The sequence below is a fragment of the Telopea speciosissima genome, chromosome 1 (assembly GCF_018873765.1).
Source record: "Telopea speciosissima isolate NSW1024214 ecotype Mountain lineage chromosome 1, Tspe_v1, whole genome shotgun sequence".
NCBI classification, from domain to species: domain Eukaryota; kingdom Viridiplantae; phylum Streptophyta; class Magnoliopsida; order Proteales; family Proteaceae; genus Telopea; species Telopea speciosissima.
The window spans coordinates 84,283,197-84,297,382 of NC_057916.1; the positions used below are offsets into that span (position 1 = coordinate 84,283,197).

General features: G+C 39.8%; 1 pseudogene; it reads left to right on the forward strand.

Moving 5' to 3' along the window:
• Positions 1–14,186, forward strand: part of LOC122651210 — a 57,653-nt pseudogene that overhangs the window by 12,444 nt on the left and 31,023 nt on the right.

The window sequence follows — 14,186 nt, forward strand, 5'->3', positions numbered from 1 at the left end:
AGGCTTATTCAAATTAAAATACAGGAACAGAGAAAGGATTAAGGATGAATGATCGACTCCTACAGTCCCTGCTCTGATACCATGTAAATTTAAGTGAAGAAGAAGTAGAGAGGAGAAGGAAGGAGAGAAACTGCACAATTGGGGTTGCAGCCGGAAGAGTAACTGCCCCCAAAACATAATATTAAATAGGTTAAAACATAATAACACCCAAAGACAAAAATACCCCCAATAGAGGAATCGTGAATAGGGGCTGACGCTAGCCTATTCACGACTCCCCCTTACTCCTAACATATCATGGACAACCTAACGAAGAGCATCCAAGACGAGGTCCCGTGGCATATGCTCTTCGCCATTGATAAAAGAAGGGATTAACGCTCGGTTAGAGCTATCGAGATCAACCTTAGAAATAAGAAGCTTTAAGATTAGTAGAACGAAGACGTAATAAATGATGTGTAATTTTAGTTACATTATGATGGATAATGACATGGTGGGAATTGAGGAAAGTGAGATACCGCAAAGTGACTATTTTAGATATTTGGGGTCAATCATAAATAAAGAAGGTGATATAAGGATGATGTTTCATAGAGAATTAAGGTGGGATGGGTGAAGTGGAGAGGAGCGTCCGGAGTGCTTTATGACCAACGTATTCCTTTAAAGATTAAAGGAAAGATCTATAGGATTGTTGTTCGACCGGCCATGATGTATGGGGCAGAATGTTGGGCAGTTAAGAAGTGTCATATTGAGAAGCTATGTGTAGCAGAGATGAGGATGTTAAGATGGGTGTGTGGAAAAAAAAGGAAGGATAAAGTTTGGAATGAACGTATTAGAGCTGACTTGGTTGTTGCCCTGATCAATGACAAGCTCCGAGAGAGTTGTTTGAGGTTGTATGGGGTCATATTCAACGGAGGCCTAGGGACACCCCAATAAGGAGGAGTGATATAATACTGAATTACTGATTGAAGAAGCTAAAAGAGCTAGGGGCAGGCCTAAAATGACCATAGGAGAAGTTGTGAGGAAGGACATGTATAGTCTAGGTCTTATACCAAGTATGACTTCGGATAGAGCCTATTGGAGGGCAGGGATCCATGTAGCCGACCCCATTTAGCTGAGATTCTCCTGACTTGCTGGGCTGTGCCTCTTTCCTCTTACTTTCATCTTTCATTTTTCTATTTATTTTCCATATTTCATTTGTCATTTTCCTTGTTTCATTTCTCATCTCATTCCCCATCCCTCTTGTCCCATCTCTTCATTCCCCTTTTCTTGTTTAGACCTCAGTTTTCCCTACTTTGTTTTGTTTGAATCCATGTAGCCGACCCCATTAAGTTGGGATAAGGCTGAGTTTGTTGTTGTTGTCCTTTCAAAACCCCAAAAAACCCGAGGGGTCAAAACCCCTTTTTTTCCTAGTCTTGGGGGCAAACCAAGTGGCCCCCACCACCCATGTGCCTATGTTCTTTATCATAGCCACTTGGCTAACCATTCATATGCTTTGGTTAACCATGGAATGTTCCAAATTGCACATAAAAATGAACACATAAAAGAAAATGTCCTGTTTACCCTTCCTCATAAGAATGATTTTCAAAATTTTCCCCACATATTTTGAAAACGCCTTTTTTATAAACAGTGTGAAATGGCTTTTCTACCCCTACTGACATTCCCCTGCACATTATACTCCACTGGGCCGTGGGATTAGGCTTAGAAGATTAGAAAAATATGGCTTCTAGGTCTAGATTATAGGTGACAAAATTTGGTTGTCTACAGGTGGTTGTTGTGATAAAGCTTTGTTTTAGTTTCGAGACAATTTTTCAGGCGTACTTTGAGACCATTGCTAGTCTTGTGCATACAGATTGTTGACTGCAAGGCTGTGTGTAATAGCATCAGGCGTACTTTGAGACCATTGCTAGTCTTCCCGACTTAAATCTTGATATAAATTAACATCAGATTAATGCTGTTTTCCGTTTTCTCTTTTTAATACTACATTGAACCTTGCAACTCTAGTGACCAACTTTGCCAACATCCACTGTTTGTCACTACTGTGTGTAGTAGTGTTGGGACTGCCATCTTTTGGTAGAAGCTTTGTGCCTAAGGGTTTACCGACCCCCCCCCCCCCCCCCCCCCCCCCCCCCCCCCCCCCCCCCCCCCCCCCCCCCCCCCCCCCCCCCCCCCCCCCCCCCCCCCCCCCCCCCCCCCCCCCCCCCCCCCCCCCCCCCCCCCCCCCCCCCCCCCCCCCCCCCCCCCGTTCCCCCCCCCCGCGCCTTTTTTTTTTTTTAAATCTTTTTGGGGACCCCCAGGGGGGGAGGTTAAGGAGGATGTTGCTTCCTGGTTATGGTAGGCACAGATCCTATCACGGCACGGCCGCCATGTTCTTCCTCCTCGCTTGACATCTTTAAGTGTCTTTTTTGTGGAGCCGTATTGGGGTTAACTGAAAAAACTATGATTCAAGTCAAATTTCAGATTGTTGTTTTATATACTGGTTAATGGCCCCTTTTAGAGGCTGCATTTTTAGTAAGCAGCTGGGTCACTTCTTTGGGTCTTTTGTTTGGTTGAACTAGTATATATATATATATTTGCGCTATGAACTGATTTTTTGCCCCCTCAATTGTAGTAGTAATTGAATTTCTTTTGCTGGGAGAATAATTTCACCTCTCTTACTTATTTGATACTCTTTTGAAAATGGTTTAATTTATTGGCTTTCATTGTTGTAGATAAATGATCGTTATGAGTATCCTCTGCAATTGGACCTTGATCGGGATAATGGAAAATATTTGTCTGATAAAGCAGATCGAAGTGTTCGTAACCTTTATACACTTCACAGGTATCAGTTTTATCAGGATTTACACTCTTTGGATTCGATCATTAAAATATTGATCATCGTTTGAGTGATGTTATTGGGTTGTTGAAATTACTTAGTAAACAAATTTCTTGCTTGATTGTTGTTTGGTGAGTAGTTTTGGATTTACACAGCCTTACTATAATATTCTTTTTTTTACTATATTATGTATTATACTCAAAAGTAGGATTTAGTTCTTGTACTTCGATTTTATCAACAAAAGTTATGCAACTTTAAGGAATCACATTCTTTTTTCCCTTCATCCCGCCACTTACTCATCCATGTTTGTTTGCAGTGTTTTGGTTTGCGGTGCTTGCTTTGATCATGAACCTTATTATGTTTTTATCAGGCCAACCCTCTCTGATCAATGGTGTGTATACTATCCTTGAAATGTTGGTGTTTGTAAGCATTGAACTATTTTGAAATTTAAGAGTATTGCCTGGACTTGAATAGAGGCTTTCATAATTTACTGTTGTTGAAATGTTGGTGCTTTCATATACATCATTCAACTACCTCAATCAACTTTTCCAGCACAAAAAGCTCTCACAAATGCTTCTTTCATGTTCTCCCACGAATTTTGAGCATTTAGGCTCTGTTTGTTTCTATGTAAAATTTTACACACAAAATTTTGCATATGAACCAAACCAGTGTTTGTTTCCAAGACGTAAAATATTACCGTAAAATTTTCCAATGGTTGTTTGCCGTAAAATTATTTAGAATAATTACGTATGATGGGACCCACATATATTTAGGTCATATTTGATCCCAGGCAACAAAAGATATGCTTAATGTGGAACAATTCCATCTTTAATTTTATTTTTCAAATACTCATGATCAACTATAATTTGTTTTTCTCTATGTAACTTTTATTGAAGACTATTACCATCAATTGTTGTTGAGGCTTATGAAACATACATGATGATCTCAAGGGCAAAGAGGGATATAATAGAGAGACGGTGTGACTAATTTGAGTGACCCATTAGATAGAGCAGCTCTGCTGTGGATGAAACTCCAATGACAGGGGCCCTGTAATTGGAGTTTCAGGGCTGGACACATGAGGACAAGGGGGTCTTTTCCAAAAAGGGTGGAGAGAGGATGACTCATGCTTGGCACCCTCGCAGCGTGCCCAACCTTTTAACTTTTTTTTTTTAAGTAAGATAAACCATAAAGTACAAAGGAAAGTGAAAATTGCCACAAGTGACAAATTTACTACTTATGATTTACGACTAAAACTAGCTCCAAGGAGGGGGCATGTATATCAGCCTTAATACAATTGAACATTATCAGTCATGACATTCAGATCTCTAGTCTCTCACTACAGGTTAGAAGTGAATCAGAAAAAGATTGCCTTCATTCCAATTCATAAAGGATTTCATAGTTTTCAATCAGAAAAAGTTCATTATGCCCATCAGGGTGGTGGGCATAGTACTAAAACTCGGAACTCGACCAGGTTTGGACCCTAGGAAAAACCGAGTTGCCTCAAGATATCTCGAGATCTCGGTCAAGTTGGTGCATACCTGGTTTCGGTGGGTTTTAGACCTAGTTTGGGTCTGAAACTTGGTACTCAGCTTATTTTAGGCCATGTAAACACAATCACACTGTCAGATTTTTCAAAAAAAAAGTCCAAATAGGAGTTTCACTTAGTGGGAAACCAGGACAGACACTTATGCCAGAAACCGAGACAGACATAGGACAAACACTTATTTATGCCTAATATCATTTAAGTAAATGTTTTTGTATTTGTATTCCGTTTACTTAAGATATTATTCATAAATAAGCAAATACCCCCCTATTTGAATCCAATAAAAATAGTTAAAAAATCAAAGCTTTCCAACAAGTCAAAGATTGCTTAAATCTGATTTATATTGAAGGAGTTATGTACTGGTCAAACTTAATTTAGTGTGTGCGAATTCTGTTCATATCGCTCTGAATGAAAGTATTTTTTTGGACATCAAAATAAATGAATATTTTACCGCACTTTTGGTTTTTAGCAATGTTTTATCATATTAAGATTTATGCAATTTTTAGATTTGAGAAAAACCCCAGCATTAGAAAGTTGAAAATTGAATGAGATCTCGCGAGTTTTAGTTCTATGGTGGTGGGGGGGGGGGGAGAAGGAATTAGAATATTTTGTAACTGGCAATAAGTCAAGTAACAAGAGCTCCATGACCAAGCAAGAGAGAGCATTTCAGTCTTCTCAACTACAGACAAGAGGAGCTGAAGGCCAAAGAGTTCATTTGATGTAGATTCTGGCGAGAAGAAGAAACAGAAGAACAAAGGTGGTTCGAGTCAGCCTCTTGTGGACCAGATTGGACCAGTTCAAACCAGCCAAGAAGAACAGCTCGAGCCTGCCAGCTGGCCTTCTAGATGAAGCCTATGTTGGCCACGATTTTCACAGGAGATCTGGTCTTTGACCAGTCACATCTCCAACTGCCTAGTTTCTATTTTATTGTCCTTGTTTGTTTGTTTTAGAAGGCTGAACTATAAAGCCTAGTAGTTTCTAATTTTAGTTACCCTTTATTTTAGTTAGGTTTTAGTAGTTTCTATCTTGCCTAGGCTATTAATAGGCCTCCTATTGTAAGGAAGGAACATAACTTTTGAGAATAGAATTTTCTGGCCAAGCTTGCCATCGATTATGGGAGAACTTCCTTGTTTCAACAGCTGGGATAGCTGTGGGTGAGAGACTCAGGCTGAGAGAGCCATTACCTACCCCCCTTCTCTTCTATCTTCTCTTGTTCTCCCATTCGAACTCCACATTCTCTGTTGCTTGAGGCCACAATCGAGTGCTGCTGCTGCACCAGTGACGAACCAGAATACATCCCCATATTCAACTAGAAACTGATCACACTCACAAAAGGATCGAGTCACCCCTGCGGATCAGTTTTCTGCCCAAAAATTCTCCAGCAACTTTGAGCCTACACTTCTCTACAACCTGAGCCTTGTTTCAGCAGGGCTTTGGAGGGCTATACCCTGTCAAGGAGAGCTACACTCGATCCCTGTTTGGAGTCCAAGTTGCTGCTGGTTTGCAAGATCTCGACAAACCTTCTAATTATGATTCCAGTTCATATCTCAGCAATCAGCCATCATTATAGGCTGAAATTTGGAGCACAATGCCCTCTCCTCATACCCTCCACTCGATCCAAGTCTGGATCCAAACTGCTGGCTGGTTTGGTTTTTACACCCGGTCCTATACTTTGCAATTTTGGTGTTCTGTTGGTAGTCTTGTTTCTGACCATTCAAATCAGCCCCTAATTGGTTTCAGTCCCATTACTTGACTGAAACCTGTGCTTCTGTTGCACCCTAAATATGAATTTTGGGCCTGGTTTGTACCCCGCTGTTGGGGTTAATATTAGTTGACTGCTGTGAATTATTGTGGGTTTAATTGGGGCTGGGTTATCCTTAACCTAGTCTTACATTAGTCCAAGCCTGTTAAACAGAAGAAAGCCTGAAAACTATTACATTTTCCACCAATCTTAAAACAGACCATCTGGTAATTGCCAGTTCACCCAAACCATAGCAGCTGATGGGGCCTAGTTGTCCACCTCTTAGCCGCCCCCTTCCAGATTTTGATGCATGCAATGTGGTGTTGGAAAGTACCATTTTTTCACTTGACACCTTGCTTACATGAATAGTTAGGCTGTTATCAAGAATGAAATAGTCATTATGCACACAACAGACAAAGTATATTTATTAGGATATATGAGCATCTTCAATGATCTCTGTGCATGTTAACAGTGACCCATATACATCAAGATGATAGACAACATAAGTGTACCCTAACCCTGAACAATAAACAAACCAATAGATGATCAAAGATGTCAATTAGAAGCCAATTGAATATCTTTCAAGACCTGTTAGGACCTCAACTCTACCCTCTTACAAGTTATAGAACAGGGTAAATAACAGTAACAATGTAAAGGAGTTTAAATTGAACCGGACAAATTGACTTTAAGGAGGGAAATAAATGTAACAGTTTAAAATCTGTTACATGCTTATAGCCTAAAGCACCTAAGTTTCAATTGATTAGAAACCTATTCTACCAAAGAACCAACCTACCTTCTCTTGTATTAGTATGTTAATCAGGGTTATGGTTCTCAGAAGGTCATCTGTCACTGACGTTGTTCACTTTCTGTATAGCTTGATACAGGACATGGGCTTTTTTCTTTTTGACTGAGGGAATATGATGCTGGTCATCTGTCACTGACGTTGTTCACTTTCTGTATAGCCCCTAAACAGTTTAAATTCAGCCTTTGCTTCCCAGTCGGTTTTGCTTTACCCCAGTATGTGGCAAGGGCCTAGGTCAGTCTTTCAGAAACCAACTGGACTGATTGACTTGACATCCCTACTAATAACTCCTAAGCCCCCATCAAACACCTTGGGAGAAGAAATTGTCAAGCTTACCTGAAGGAGTTTACTTACCAGCACTCTCCCTGAAGTTTCATATAAAGTTTTTCCTCCTTCACAAACATCCAACTAACACATTTCATTTTGCAATATCTCAAGCCAAATGATATGACAATTTTCCTGGTTTACCTGGAATAGCACCTTGCAAGAGTTTTATTTTCAGTTATTTATTTATTCTGGGTTTTCTAATTGATTAGTTTTACAAGTTAATTTGGTCAAGGTGGAAATTAAGGGTAACATTTTCATCACCAAATAATTAGATAGTCAAGTACATGGCATTGAAATCTTGCACTTGGTTCAATGCCACTCACAAATAAAGTCCTATCGATGGGGTGCTCCTCGTGTGAGAATTTCTTGTCAAATTTGGAGTTCAAGAAGGTGTTTGGGGGACAAAATGATTCATAAAAACATGTTTATCTTACATTCTTATAAGAACATGGCAATAGTTTTTGCTACTGAAACATGGCTAGATGTGTAAAAATGGGTTAATCAATTAGAACTTTGAGAATTCAAGACGGATCAAGAATCTATTCTAGTAGATTGATCACATTTCAACACAATTTTCTTTCCTGCTTCAAAGTTTCTGTTATTCTCATATCTTTCGTTCGTTAATTTCCAATTGATACATTTGATTCCTTCTTATAATTTTCTTTTACAAATCTAACCTGCAATTTCTTACTGATGTCCCAATTCAATCTAGCCCTGACCTTGATTTTGCCCATCCTCACATTCCATTTGTGTCTTAGGTCATCATACATCTAGTTTTTCCCATTTAAAACCCACACCATTAGCGATCTGGCATTTTCGATGTGAACTAGAAAAGGGATTGATCAAAGACTAAATGGACCGCATTAAAGACTGCAAGTTAGTGTATACAGAGGGAAAATATCAGAATAACAAATGTGAATCCTGCCTGCTTCTCCCTGTTGCATTGTCCAGATGTAGCTACCTCAAGCTAGGAATTTAAACAAATTGAGTCCAAAAAGTGCTTGGCTTAGGGATAAACATCTTGACAGTTAACCCTACATTTGCAGCAGTCTCGATTGAGAGTGAATAGAATAAATCACCACATTGAACAATACGGTGAGATGCACCCTCGAACTCATCAGAATCATCTGATAACCAGTATTTGACTAGGGATTAGTTTTGGGCAGTATTTTCACTTTAAAGATCTCATCTAAAGAAAAGTTTCATCAGAGATCAATAAGTTCGTGTAACGAAAAGACAATTTCATTCTAGAGATTGCATAAATTCTTTTGTTTTTTTGGTGAATAAATAATTCATTACCAAAACCTCCGAAGGTAGGAGAAAGAAAGGGGGGTGGGAGAACTATACAAGCCCAAGGCTAGGAGGGCTTAGCGAGGGGGAGGCGAAAGATAGAAGAATCTAAGCCCCAGTTGACAACAATGTGCCTGTTCCTTGGGGAGTCAATAAGAGAGCCATGGGTGAGTAAGTGAAGCCTAGAGCTGGCATCGAAGAAGACGGATTTCCAAATCAGGTCAAGGGACCGGGAATTGGAGGTCCATCTACGAAGGTTCCGCCCCATATCTTTCCGCTCCATCCAGATATGGGATATAACAGCCCCGAACACAAGCTTGCCAATAGTATCGCAAATAGAGCTACCAGAAAAGGACTTATCAAGCCAAACTGCCAAAGCCACTCTCGAGCAAAGGGAAGGGGGCGCCTACAGTGGGGCCAAATGGATTGTAAAGCTTTTTCCAAATAGAGGAGGCTAGGGGGCAAGAAAAGAAAAGGTGGTCGATGTCCTTAGTTCCGTTCGAACAAAGAATACAGTAGGGGGAGATAGGGATGTGACGGTGAAGGAGAAAGGATTGGGTGGGGAAGCAACGGTTGAGGGATCTCTAGACGTTGAAGGAGTGTCTCTTTTTCCAAATAGAGGAGGCTAGGGGGCAAGAAAAGAAAAGGTGGTCGATGTCCTCAGTTCCGTTCCAGCAAATACAGGAGGGGGAGACAGGGATGTGATGGTGAAGGAGAAAGGATTGGGTGGGGAAGCAATGGTTGAGGGATCTCCAGACGTTGAAGGATTGTCTAGGGATGTGGCCCTTGAACCAAACAAGATCATGCCAGGGGCATAAATTCTTTGAACATAAGGTTTGCAACATTCACTTGATTTAATTGAAAAAATAACAGACAAATCAACGACAACAACAACAACAACAAAAATTTCAGGGAAAGGGGAAAAACATACATTTTTCAAAAGTTTAACCTTTCTATGGAGACCATAGATCTCTTCTTCTAAGTCCGTGTGCATTGGAACGATATTCATTTGGACTTCATTTGAATTGGACACTGGTATCGTGCTAAGACCTTCTCTGTGAAAAGAACAATAAAATTCTCAGAGAGAAAGACCTAATGTCGACCCTCTGTGAACTCGCCATTAGAGATGACCGAAGAAAAAGGTTCAATAATAGGAAAGGCCTATTTCTAGGAACGAAATTGAAACACAGAAGCTAAATTTGTTGTCGGCTTCAGAATGACTAAAAAAAACCACGTCTTCACGAATGCTCCGACAACAGTTCAAAAAACCTTAAAGAGAGGAAGAAAAGGACAAATCAGAGACAAACATGAGAGAAAAGATGAATGAAACCAAACTCTTACCTGAAGGAAACGAACAATTTTTAGTAGAACTCGACTCCTGTTGCAGACGCCCACAGCTTCGTCGAGTGAGCTCAGATGAGAGCGTGAGAGTTGGATAGGTAACTATGGAGACGACGTCCACGAGTCCCAACATTCCTGACCTCTGACGCCCTTTACACAAGGAAAATTTTACTGAAAAGTTTGAGGTAAAATTTACCATTGCTTTTTCCGGAGAAGGGTAGGGTGTACAATTTTACATCTATGAAAATTTTCCAATTTACAAAACAAACAATGGAAATTTTGATTTTACCGTAAAATTTGTTTTACCGGCTTTTTAACGTCGAAACAAATGGAGCCATATAGGAAAGAACAAGGGTAATTTTGACTTAAAATGAGGGAGATATGGCCATTTGAAGTTGAACCTATGAAATGGTATCTTTCCAGGGGCAATTTGGACCTCTTAATTAGAGCTTGTGACAATAGGAGACATGACACCCGATTTTGCTGCAACTGTGGCCGTTGGATCAAGGCTCCAAAACCCGCGTCAGATGGAGGCCATTAGATCTTGTGGTGTACCAAATATTGTTAGTACACCTTAACTAAGGACCACTGAGAGATTAGAACCATGAGCAACGATCCAGATTCCTTTAAAAGGAATCATAAATGTACCAATTAAGCATGTGTGCATTAGCCATTAGAAGATGATTCTGTGCTTGCAGACTACCACTGGCTATACTTCTGATCAATAGGGCGTTGCACGCAAGAATGTAAGCCGGTTGGATGTATTGCCTTGATATGAGCCGATAGTTCATATATTCAGATCTAATGGTTGTCAAGATTCTGGAGGTGTAAATTCAAATTGCATCGATTGGGGTTGCAAAAACCACCCGAGAGCAAACATTTTGCCTCACATACTTACCTAAAGCGTCGATCACATAAACGCCTCTTCAACACTTTAAGAGTAATTTTTGAAAAGAAGTGCACCAAGTGCATGATGCACCTCACGCGCATGCATGGTCTAAAGTATCGATCGATACGATACGGACCGATACGTATCGGTATCGATCGATACCGATACGATACATATATATTGTTTTAGAAACTAGTACGTCTCGATTGGTATCGTATTGTATCGGCCGATACAGACCGATACAATACGACCTATACGGACCGATACATATCGATACGTCCAGTAAAGGATTCTATGGGTGGTTTAATACATATCGATATGTATCAATACGTATCGGCCGATACAACTCGATACATACTGATACGTATCGATACATACCGATACGTACCGATACTTTCCAATACATTCCATAAAAAAACCATTTTCACTCATAGACTCTATACAACTCCTATTCGAACGGAAAAATGAAGGAAAACTCTCAAGCAAGAGACTAAAATCTTGCATTTAATCTTGGTTTTTCACACTTTTGGACTCAAAACTGAATCAAGTAGTGCTGCAACATCATCCTTTGCATCATCCAATATTCTTCATGGCTATAGACGATTACAACATCTAAGAAACCTCATCTTTTAAAACAATTTCAATTTAATGCACTTGTTTAGTTATACATTATTATCCATTTTAGTGTTTATGCATGACATCTGTTGTATATTGCTTATTTATATTGTTTTTTGTTCCAAAAGTGAATTTCCATGTGTAGCTTGACCATCTCTATGTGTATCTGATGTGGTCGATACGTATCTCCAATACGATATGAAACGATACGATACGTCTCTTAAAATCACCCGACCGATACGATTCTCGATATCGATACTTTAAACCTTGCGCGCATGCTCCCGCAAAGCTGCCTTGTGGGCTTGAGCTCCTAAATAGGATTTGCAGCCTATGTGGCTTGGCTGCTGCCTAAGACGATCGATGATCAAGAGAATTATTAACTTTACACACTTGCATACCATCTTTTTTAATTGTGTCATCACATACCACCCCATCACTTGTTCCATCACAAGCCACCTCATTTATGCATTTCCACGCAGACATGCATTGTCAGGCCACTGTCTGTCCTTCCGAGACACTTGGGAACACTGTCACAATACCCAAGATGTTGCCAACAATGACGACACACCTCCAAATTTGTCCCAGTTGCCCAACAAGTTACAGTGTCTTATTGGTGGTTTTTCTTGGTATTTACTTTTCACCGTTCACTGCTCAGCTGTTGTGTGTGGGTGAAGCATTGGCTTGTGCAGTCTGATTCATGTTTTTGTGAGATCATGATGCACGACTGCCTCATGATTCTGTATTATGGTTTATGAAATGAACTGTTCAAGGTTCCTGTCGAGCTATTTTATTATGGTCCAACATTGTTGCGAGTATATCAATCATTAATTCTCAATAGTAACATTTAAGTTGTTATATTCAGGTTCAAGTTTTATGATGAGCGGGTAACAAAAGAAGATAGGAAGACGGCCTTTGAAGAGCAGTTTGGTGGTGAGGAAAAGGTGATATTCTTGCAACCTATATGCTTATAAGTGCATTTTCTCCAAGGATCCTTCAGCTGGCATTTAATTTTAACATGTGCTTATACTTTTCATCTTTCCTCCAAACAATTGCCATAGACAAATCCTTGCTTCAGCAACACTCCTTTTGATGGGATGAAAAACACCATTTCCTACATGCTTGTCTATATACGTGAAAGTGACAAGGAGAAAATAATTTGTGACATGGATGAGAAGGACATAGCTGATCACCTTAGGGAAGGATACTTAGATTGGAAGAAAGTACAGGAAAAAAAGGAGCACAAGAAAAGGGAAAAGGCAGAGGCAGAGGATCATCTTTATACAATCATAAAGGTAAATATATATGCAGCAATGGCTTTTTGAATCATTGATTGTCTACCCAAAAGTAGAATTGGTGAACCACTTGCTTTTCTTACTAAGTAGTTGTTTCGTACCATTAGGTTGCACAAAATGAAGATCTCATTGGGCAGAATGGGAGGGATATTTCTTTTGATCTTGTGGATCATGATAAAGTCAAGAGCTTCCGTATTCAAAAACAAATTCCTTTTATCCTTTTCAAGGTATACAGTAAGTGTTTGCATTGCATCTCATTAAGTTTAGCCTCTAGGGACAAGGCTTTGTTGAGTTGAGTTAATTTACTGGTTCTTGTTGAAATAATTTTCTTTTTTTTTTGGGGGGGGGTGTTTATTTTCTATTACCACAGAGAGTGGTTCTTGACGTGCTCAGTTGGCATATTATTTGAGAGAGTTAATGGAAAAAGTGGCAAAGTGCCAATTTAATATCTGTAGTTTTTCTTTCCTCGTGGGGAAGAGGATGTGGATGAGCAAATCTGTTATCTTGTATTGCAAAATGCAATATTGTACACATTAAATAAAGCATAGTTTCTTTATATTTCCTTCATTGATGGGATTTTGACATTTTTTGGTGGTTCTTCCATTCTTAGTATGGTAGTGTTGGTCTATTCAGAAATTGTGGCTTATGTTGGAATTATTGGCTATGGTGGGGAATTTGTTCTTTTTAAAACATAGTTGTCAGTGTGTCTAGGCGAACGTAGACGTTGGAGGAAGGAAAAAATCAAGTCGACAGGGCATTGCCTAGGCGACCATGGCGCCCTTCCAGCAAAGGTTGCCTGGACGTCAAGGCTGTCGCCTTGACGACTATGTTTTAGAAATCCATTCTTTCATGCATGCTTAAGCCATATATAGTATTTGCTATTATATTTTATGATTTAATACCAGTGATCTGTGGTTTGGGTTGTAGTGTTGAGGTTCTGTTTGTATCCTGGTGTTAGATTGATCGGACCCCAAAATTAGCTTTTCTAAGTACTTTTCCTAACGTGTTACTTACAAGGGTTAAAAAGGCAAAAAGAAGAGATTAGGTTCGTGGTTTGTGGAAGGAAAAATGATGTTGGGATTCGATAAATGAAATGGCAGCCTTGCTCTCTCTGAACTCCTTTTCGTAATTCTGTACCCCCTACCCCGTTTCCTACTACACCTACTCTATGACCCTCTGTCCTAAGTGATCGACATCGAAGGCTTAGTGTGCCTAATTGACTAGGATAGAGAAGTGTTGGCCCTCCTTGAGATGGGGAGAATGTTTGATCCCATATATTTATATATGTATCACTATTGATTTTGACAGGAGTCAAAATGACCTATCCAGTCTACAATTCAAACCTTGCTGTCCTTTAACCATTTTTCATCCCATCCTCTCAAAGCTTGTCATGTGGGCTAGATTCTTGTTTGATAGGCCTTGCTTCCATTTTCTACCCCCAATGCTTCTCCCCCATCCCTTTTCTGGTCTTTGTATTTCTCTCATAGCTGTATCAAAGGGATGTACATGGGGGATGTACAATCACATAACAACTATGGTT